Raw genomic sequence first — 9,778 nt, 5'->3', positions numbered from 1 at the left:
GGTTATAAATATAAGCATTTAGACTGCAATTAGTAATTAGGATCAATTAGTATCCTTGCACCAGTGCATTTTCCTCTAAGATTCACAACCTCAATAAATCCAGGTAGTTTTCTAGCATTTCAGTGTCAGGAATGAGTTACCTCCTATTGAATGGGCCTACATCGAATTAGAGGGCTTATCATCATAAAATCAGACATGCCTAGATCTTTTTAAGAATAATAAAAAATGCTTCACTTTCCATATATACATATATATGTATATAATTTATCTAAGAATATCATACATATATTCTTGTCAGTAAAGCCTTTCTTGAATATTCTATTATATTTAACAATGTTAATTTTTTCTGGGACTGTCTCACTGCATAATTTCGTCTCCCAGCCTCTACAAGATAGAAAGGCAGAACCAAGGCATCTAATTTCTATTGAAGCAGCCACATTGATTTAGTGGCATGTACATAATCACACATGCACACAAAATAAATGAAAAGATGTGAATAGAATAAATTAATTTTGAGACTGAAAATGACACTTAAAAACTTCTTGACTTAATTTCCCAGGTTGTTAATTAAACACTAATAATAGTTAAATGGCATAAATAGTGTTACATCTTTTATTACTTTTTTCTTTATTAACTAGTATTATATGCTAATAAAATGCATAAGCTTACATTCAGCAAAGAAGAACATTGTTGTTGACCTCACCTCTGTCTCCCCTTTTAAATTTCCTTAGAAAGCTCTCCAGGATGATCCTGTTTCCTTCTGATTTCCTTTATGATCCAATTTTATTTGATTAAGCAATAGAAAGCATTCTCCAAAAATGCTAAAGAAGCATAATTTCCTTTTCCATTCTTTCCTCCTAGCCATTGGCAAGGTTTTAAGTTCTGCAATCTCATTAACTGCAAGAAAAAGAAACACAACATTTTTCAGATAACTCCTTTAATAGTTATTAGATGCCATTATTTTCAAAAACAAATATGTATGCTGTTATTTTCAGCAGCATACCAAATCTATTTATTTTGCCTTTGCAATTTAGTTTTGCAATTTGATCCCTGGTTTATCATCACTGCTAAACCTCATCTCTCTACACTGTTATGTTTCATTAGAGCTCTTTTTTTGTTAATGTTTCTTCCAATCCAATTTATGAAACATGTTTTTTAACTTGCAAGCAATGAATGGCTCAACATAATGTCTTTCAAAATGTAAGTCAAACAGTACTAGAATTTGAATTGTTTAATATAAAAAATGATTATACTGCTCTGTATCTCAGAATGTGATTTAACATGCCTATAGGGTTTCAGGGTGGGTAAAACATTGTCAAAACGTTCTATCATTCTGATCTATTGCAAAGTGAACAACCCACATCTTTGCCTATGGCTTTTTATCCTTAACCCCTCAGTGATCTGATTCTAATCACTCTTTTCTGCAGTGCAAGTTATATTTACTATAGACAACAACTGAAATTTCATGAAGCCTACCATCACACTGCAGGAAGGAACAGCTCTGAGGCAGCTTATTCCATCATTTTCCAGATTTATCTTATATCTTCAATTGCTGTCTTGAAAATCTCATTGTGTTTGTAGTAAAAAAATGTGTAAATGAATAAATAATCATCGCAAAATAAAACAAGATAATTTCCTCAAACCATGCTTATTCAGTTTTTTATCCACTGAGTCATGAAATTAATTATGGGCTTATAAATGAGATTATTGATATACCATCTGTAAATGAATAGCAACCAATAGTAATGATGTTCAGTGTTATTTGATCTTTTATACAGAAGGAAAATGCTAAAAGTCAATTGCCTTTGATAATTTTTAATAATGCTCTGCACACATGAAAGCTTAGAACTTTTGCAAAAAAACCTGTAATATTTATTTTGATTGTTAAAAAACGAAGGCATTTTCACAGGTAAAATCATAAGTTACATTTTGTGTGACTCACTTTCTTTCTCTGATAAAGTAGCAGAAAAAGAAACCCTTAAGATAGGAAATATTTACTTTGCTGCCTGCTTCCAGAGGTTTTTGTGCAAGTTCATCAGAATCAATTATTTTGGAAACATTGTGAAGTACAATATCATTGAGGCAAGGTATGAAGGAGCTCAGTTTATCAACCAACCCTTGACAGCAGAGAAACATAGCTAGAATGGATGTATTTGCCCTAGTCCTTTTGTGTTTTCCAGGTTCACAATGCATTGCTACCCACATTCAAGGAGGTATCTTATATCCTAGGTAATCTCTGAAAACAAGTTTACAGACACAATTAGAAGTGTCCCTTCCTAATGTCCATTTTTCCAATCCCTTCCCCCAATTTAATTATTATATTAGCTAATATTCCATTGTTGTGATAAACCCTCAGGAAATACAGCAACTTATAAAGCAAAGAGTTTATTTTGGCCCATGGTTCCAGAGCAATAGATGTCTGTCATGACATAGTAGGGTAGCACAGGTGACAGGCACGGCAGCTGAAGTAGGAAGCTGAGCCTTCTAATCCTCAACCATAAGCATGAAGGAGACACAACAAACTAGAAGCTACATGAGGTTTTTCAACTATCCAAGCTCACCCCCACTGGTCCTCCCATGATACTAAGTAACTGTCCCAAAACAGACTCATCACCAGGAGACCAAGTGTTTAAACATCTGAACTTTTAATTCAAAGCACTACAATTCTAAAAATTAAGTATCACATAATATTTGTGGTCAAAATGTAACCACTCATAGCTTTCTATATTCTTTTTCATCAAAAATGTTTGCTATTTTTAATGTCATATATCCATGATTTGTGAAACAGAAATAAGAGGATTAATCCTTATTTGTAACTGGGTAGTAAAATTTGGCTGAATATATCCATAGCAAATCACAACTTGATTTGATGTGAAAAGAATTTAGCACATTACAAAAGTGTGGATGAATTCAGCATCCCAGAGTTTCAGCCTGGTGTAGCAGATGAATATCTAGACACTCATTGGCTGAAAATATATCCAAAAGATGCCTATTCATACAACAAAGATGTCTGTTCCACTATGTTCATAGCAGCTTTATTTGTAATAGCCAGAACTTGGAAGCAACCTAGATGTCCCTCACCCGAAGAGTGGATAGAGAAAATGTGGTACATCTACACAATGGAGTACTATTCAGCAGAAAAAAATAATGGAATCATGAGATTCGCAGGCAAATGGATGACACTAGAAGAAACCATCCTGAGTGAGGTAACCCAGTAACAAAAAGAGAAACATGGCATGTACTCTCTTATATATGGATTTTAGACATAGATCTGGGGAGTGCCAGCCTACAATCCTATGGCCAGAGAGTCTGGGAAACAGAAACTTCATTTAGTGGCTGGTTAAGTACTGAGCTGAACTCAAGAAAGCCAGTAACAGAGAGGGAGGACTGATGATCAAAGGGATTAAGACTGGGCTGGTTTAACCCCCAGAAACAGCTGACCAGACAAAGGTTAACTCTTGAATCCCAGGCATCAGCCTGGGAATCCAGCATGGGACTGATCAATACCCCCTGAATTTGGGTGTCAGTGAGGAGGCCTAGGGAACCTATTGAGCCTTGGGCAGCAGATCAGTACCCATCCCAAGTATACACACGGACTTTGGACTCCCATTGAACAATGTGAGGTGCACTCTCACCCTGAACTCTTGGGGAAGGGTCTAGGCCCTGCCCTATATGAAATGACAGACTATGGACACCCCCATGGAGGGCCTCACCCTCCCTGGGGGAATGAGGGGATAACGGGGGGTTGGGGGAGGGCACGGGAGGAGGGGAGGGAATGGGAGCAGGACCTGGAACTGACTTGTGAAGCAACCTAGCTTTTTATCTAAATTTAAACTGGAAAAAAAGAAAATTATTTGAATGCATGTTAAACATTAATGTAATTTTTGAAACGTTATATCTGATTTTTTTAACCAAAATAAATCTGGAGAAAAAAAAGAAGGAACATTTAATATTAAAGTTAACACAAGCCTATCAATGTCATGCTATCTGGATGTTACTTCTGTTTCTCTGACAACAAATAGAATGGACACAACACATTCTTAGCCATATTTAGGAAGAATTTTACCCATTTCTAGAGTCTTATATTTATTCTAGAATATAACATAAATTGATTTGATCTTAGTATCTTAAGCGTGTGTTATCTTAAGTGCCGATCATTAAGTCCGGTAGTTTGGTTGCCTTTTTCATAACATTAAATAATTAAGGCATTTTCAATAATAAGAAGGGTAAAGGTATTCAATATCAAGACTATAACATATTTAAAATGCTGTTATAGTCAAAATTGATTGTTTTCTAAGAATGTTGATTTTTATACTTTCTTCTTATTTGGTTTTATCAGTTTATCACATATTCAATAAACCTAAAACAAAAAGATATGTACTATAAACAAATACCGCAGTTATTCTTAAATAAAATGATGAAAAACATCACTGAGCAGTAAAGGGACATTTACCTAGTGACTGAGGTGGCAGAAATTAAGATTGATATCTGATAGCAATGATATATATATATTAAAAATAAAACATTATTTGTTGATAAAACTGTAGCAAAAGATGATAGTATTTAAAATAAAAATAAATTGATGGCTTTATTTAACCCTCTACTTCTATCTACCACATAAGGACTTTTGAAAATTCTGTAATATTTTGAATGTAATGCTTATTGTAGATGAAACTAGGAACTACTAACTTTTAGTTGTATACATTCTTAGATATTTAATTTACCTCTTTTCAGTGTGGATGATACCATATTTTGTGAGTTTTCTAAGAAAAAAATCTTAACAGACATTTCTACTGCATCTTATCTAATCAGTAGACTGACAGTAAACACATATTTGTTTACTCTGAGCGTGATCTGACATCAATCATTTATGAAGGTAGAAGAAGAAATAGAAATAACCCATTGCAAAGAGAGGAAGGAAAAATTAATTACAACACAGAGTAAACACTTTTGCAATCAAATATTTGGACCTGTGATAGCGACCTATGCAAAAGGGAAGAAGAAAATACTGTCCCAGCCAGAGGTGATGGGAAACTTTATCTTCTGGATACAACAGTATCAATGCACATATTAACTCACATAAATTGTGCCAGCATTCATAGGGCCTGCACAAATTAAAGACAGATTGAGTACCACTAATGAGAGAGCAAAATGAAAGCTGGGTTCCGGCTGTAATGAAGAAGCAATCTGCAATTGATACTTATTTGCAAAGGGATGAAAATTATTCCTCTCCAATGGAGTCTCATTGGGTATGTTAATTTCTCTTCAAGGTAGGCAATAAGCCCAAGAGTAAATGACCAACACAGTATGGACTCAATTGTATTTTTCTAGACAATTTTTCTCATATAGATTGTTTGGACATTTTTTCTTATAGGTCTTGCATTTATATTTTGGGTTTCTAGTGCATGTGCGTGTACTTATGTGTGTGTGGGGGGGTTTAAAGACACAAAGAATGAAAGGATGTGGAGTTGAGAGAGTAGGTAGGATAAGTGGATTTGGGAGAATATGGCAAAGGGGAAATGCATGATAAAATATGCTGTATAAGTTTTTTCACTAAAAGTATTTTTAAGTACAGAGAAAAATATTTGAATTTAGTGTAAGTAAGCACAGCACATTTCCTGAAGGAAAGATATAGTTGTTGAAAGTACATACTGACGAGTACAGATTCAAGTGATTACACAAACTGTGGATTGATCTGTTTTGTGAGTTTTCTAAGAAATCACAATAATATTGCTGTGACATTTTCTTAGAATTGAATCACTAAATAATTTTTCTTCAGAATATTTGCTTTGGTTTTAATTGAAAATATTTACCTTCCTTCTATTTAATCATATTTTGAAACTCTTTTCTTTGGTTTTACTTTTGAAACTGTTTTATGAATATTTCATATAAATGTAACTTATTTATGAATTCATACATATTGTTTGTACACAATATGTACTTATGAATATAATACTGAACTCAAGTTGTCAAATAAATGTTTGCCTTTTTCAATTCAGGTGTTTTTAAGATTTTTGTTCTATTTTATGTGAGGCCAACTTTTGCTTATTTTAGTACACATTACATAATAATAGCATAATATTATGCTTTCTTCAAGAAAAGTTGGTAATAGATAATCAATACCATCCATTATATATTAAATTTAATTTTAGCAACATACCAGCTTTAAAAGTTATATCTTACTCAGTAGCTAATGTATGAAATAGTTTTTATAAACATTTGGAACAGAAAATGAAATTGTTTTCATTATGTCAGGGAAACTGAAGTTAATAATCAGAAAGGAGGTTTCAATATTTGATCATCTGTATTACTCTGAAGAGCTAGCTGCTCCAAAAGTTTTGCTGAAAGTCAAGCCATGTTACCCTCGACCATTAGGATCTGATGTGAGAACAAGTTAGTTCTTCCTTCAAAGACTGAGTTATGGTGATACTACATAATGGTGAAAATTGGAATATTATCCATGGAAAGTTTAATTAACTCTCCAAATGTACTTATAGATTTAATCATTAGTGTGGTTATTGCTTCTTGAAGTGTATTCTCAGCTAGAGAAAATGAATTTTTTCTGAAATATTCAACATGTTTTCTGTTTAGGATATTTTCCAATACATCTGTTTGTAAGAGAAATTGTTGTGAAAATATGTGTCAATTCTGTGTATCTTTATATTTGAGGTACCATATATCAATTTCAAACATTTCATACCAAATTCCTCTCAGAAGCACACTTAAAGTCTCTACGAAATTCACACTACTGGATAAACAATTTAATTCCTCTTCAACTCTCAGCAGCTGAAAATGTTTAGTTATGTTTATACTTACATAACTCAAATTTCTCAGTATTGCACATAGATGGTGTTTGGTAAAGATGATTTATATCTGTTTGTAAAGAACAACTTAAGAAAATTTCTGTAAGGATGTTGACTGTTACAATATTTTTGGAAGTCACATATTGAGATAATACACTATTAGGTTCCCACTGAGCTTTACATAGATGACAGCCTTCTTGGAAGACATTATTCCTTTACATCATCCTAGATAAAACAACTGTCGACTGTCTTCCTCTCTTATTGTAACAAGAAGATGCTTTTCTGGTTCAAAAATTAACTAATGCAATGTGTCAAACAACTTCCTAGTCAGTAACTATTCTCAATAATAAACGCGGAACACTCAGTGACATACAAGTAAAACCCACCAATGTGTCAGAAAAGCAGACCATTAAAAATTCATAACTACACTGCAACATGTACATACTTTGGTGTCCAAATGTCTGGAGAACTTGCCAGTATACCTTCATAAATCATCAGGCATGCAAACCTAAGCTTTTGTTTTTCTCCATTTCTCTTTGTTCGCTAGCTTTCCAAACAGGTATTTTTCTCTGCTCCAAAATTTTTGACTAGAGTCAGTGACTTTTACCACTGCTGAACAAGCAATCTAAGGTCATGTTCACACAACTTGGGCTCCTTTGTCGGATTAGTCCTTCATGTGAGGCAGTGCAAACCATATTTGTTTCCTCTCAAATTCATAGAGTGGCTGTTTGGTGCAGAAAGTGGCAGTGAAGGTCGGCACTGTGCTTTAGAAGTTGCACAGTAGTAGGAATGGGATCCTGTGGAGAAACTTAGTGCCAAGGCTAATAAGACCCTCACTCTCAGTCTCAGCAATGCGTTTGGGTGCACTCACTCCCAACCTTCCTTCTCGCTACTTTATGATGACAGCCAAATGAGATTTATTTGCAGGTCATAGAATTACCTCACGAGGAAACTTACCAGTCATTCTATACTATGCATTCTATTCGCCGTACATTCAGTGTTTAAAAGCTCATTCTCCCTTAATAATTTAGAATTCGAGGGACAAAAATAACAAGTCAGATGAACTCGTTATTCTACTTTTCTCAATATTAAGTCAATTTTTACAAACCAATTTTCCTGAGCTGGAATTCATGGATGCTTATACAATGTGTAGGGCTGGATTTGTGGATACATATTGTGAAAATCTGGTTTGGCATAGAATATCTTGTTTTCTTCATCTATACTGATTGAGAGTTTTGCTGAGAACAGTAGTCTAGGCTGGAATATGCAGTCTCTTATTAGTGTTTGTAGAGCATCTATCAAGGACCTTCTGGCTTTCAGAGTTTCCATGGAAATGTCAGGTGTAATTCTGATAGATTTGCCTGTATATGCTACTTGGCCTTTTTCCTTTGATGCTCTTAACATTCTTTCCATTCTTTCTTTACTCTGTATGTTTGTGTTTTGATTACTATGTGGCATCTCCTTCTTCAAGTTGGGAAACTTTTCTTCTATGATTTTGTTGAATGTGTTTTCTACACCATTGAGCTGGGCTTCTTCACCTTCTTCTATACCTATTATTCTTAGGTTTGGTTTTTCACAGTGTTCCATATTTCCTGGATATTTTGTGTTAAGTATTTGTTGGATTTAAGACTTTCTTTTGTTGATGAATCTATTTCCTCTAGTTTATCTTCAGTGCCCAAGATTCTGTGTTCCATGTCTTGTATTCTGTTTGTTATGTTTGCATCAATAGCTCCTGATTGTTTATTCAGCTTTTCTATATCCAGCATAACCTCAGTTTGTTTGTTTTTCTTATTGTCTCCATTTAAGTTTTCAGGTCTTGAACTGTTTGAATTATTTCCTCAGCTGTTTGTTTTTTCTTGGCTTTCCTTGTTTTCTTTAAGATATTTGTTGATTTCTTGCCTTTTATTTTGGTTTGTTTTGTCTTCTACTTTTTAAAGGGATTTTCTCGTATCTTTTTTGAGGGCCTACATAATTTTCATGAGTTTGTTTTGAAGGTCATTCTTTTCTGTTTCATCTGTGTTGGCATGTTCAGGTCTTGCTGGTGTAGAGTGTCTAGACACAGGTGGTGTCATACTGGTTTCTCTGTTGTTTATTCTGTTTTCATATTGCCTTCTTCCCATTTCTTCTTTCAGTGGGAGCTCAGGGGGTCTCTTCCTCTCCTCATGGGTTTGGGTCTAAGGATTACTTCCAGTGCATTCAAGTAGTGCAATACTCTGATGGGTCTCACATTGGATGCAGATGGGTCTGAGACACTCTCACGCACAGGGCAGAGACTTGAGGGGCCTGAAGACTCAAGTACAGGGCAGAAGCTGGAGGGAACTGGGGACTGAAGACTGAGGAGTGGCCAGACTCAGAGTGGTCCTTTCTGGAAGGGCTGGTCCACTCTATGCACAGATCACACCCAGTGAGACAGAAGCAGTGGGATGTCGGGATTTGGGGCCCAGAGCAGAAACCCCACTCACCTCAAGCACAGGGCAGGGGCCAGAAGGGTATGAAGCCAAATTATGTATAGTAACTTCTCAAACTAAAAAAAGGGAAAACAGAGGTAATGACACCATGCACAAAATGTGTAGAAGTTCAAGACACAACAAATTCAACAATGGAGGGAGAAGATTGGAAATACAATCCTTTACTTAGTAATTGAATGATTGGCAATTGTTAGTTAATAGGAGAGAATAGTCAGTTTTCTCTAAGAGTGTCACCTTTTGTAGTTTAGCCATGCTCAAACAAAATACCACTAATCCATGTATATTGCAACAAAACAAATCAGTCTTAACAGTGAAATCAGCAGACAGTTAGTAATGTTAACAGAGAAATGGTAGTAGTTTGGGGAAAATTAATGAAATGAATAAGACCAAAGCATGTTGTGCAAAATCCCAAATTCACAAAGGCATGAAAAGAAAGAAATATTGTGGGGTTAAATTATCCAAATGTGGGCATTAAAGTTGCTTATATGTCCAGTTTACCCCATTTTG

This window comes from Mesocricetus auratus, unplaced genomic scaffold, assembly GCF_017639785.1.
Source record: "Mesocricetus auratus isolate SY011 unplaced genomic scaffold, BCM_Maur_2.0 Super-Scaffold_100015, whole genome shotgun sequence".
Taxonomy (NCBI): domain Eukaryota; kingdom Metazoa; phylum Chordata; class Mammalia; order Rodentia; family Cricetidae; genus Mesocricetus; species Mesocricetus auratus.
Note: the sequence above shows the minus strand (reverse complement) of the source record.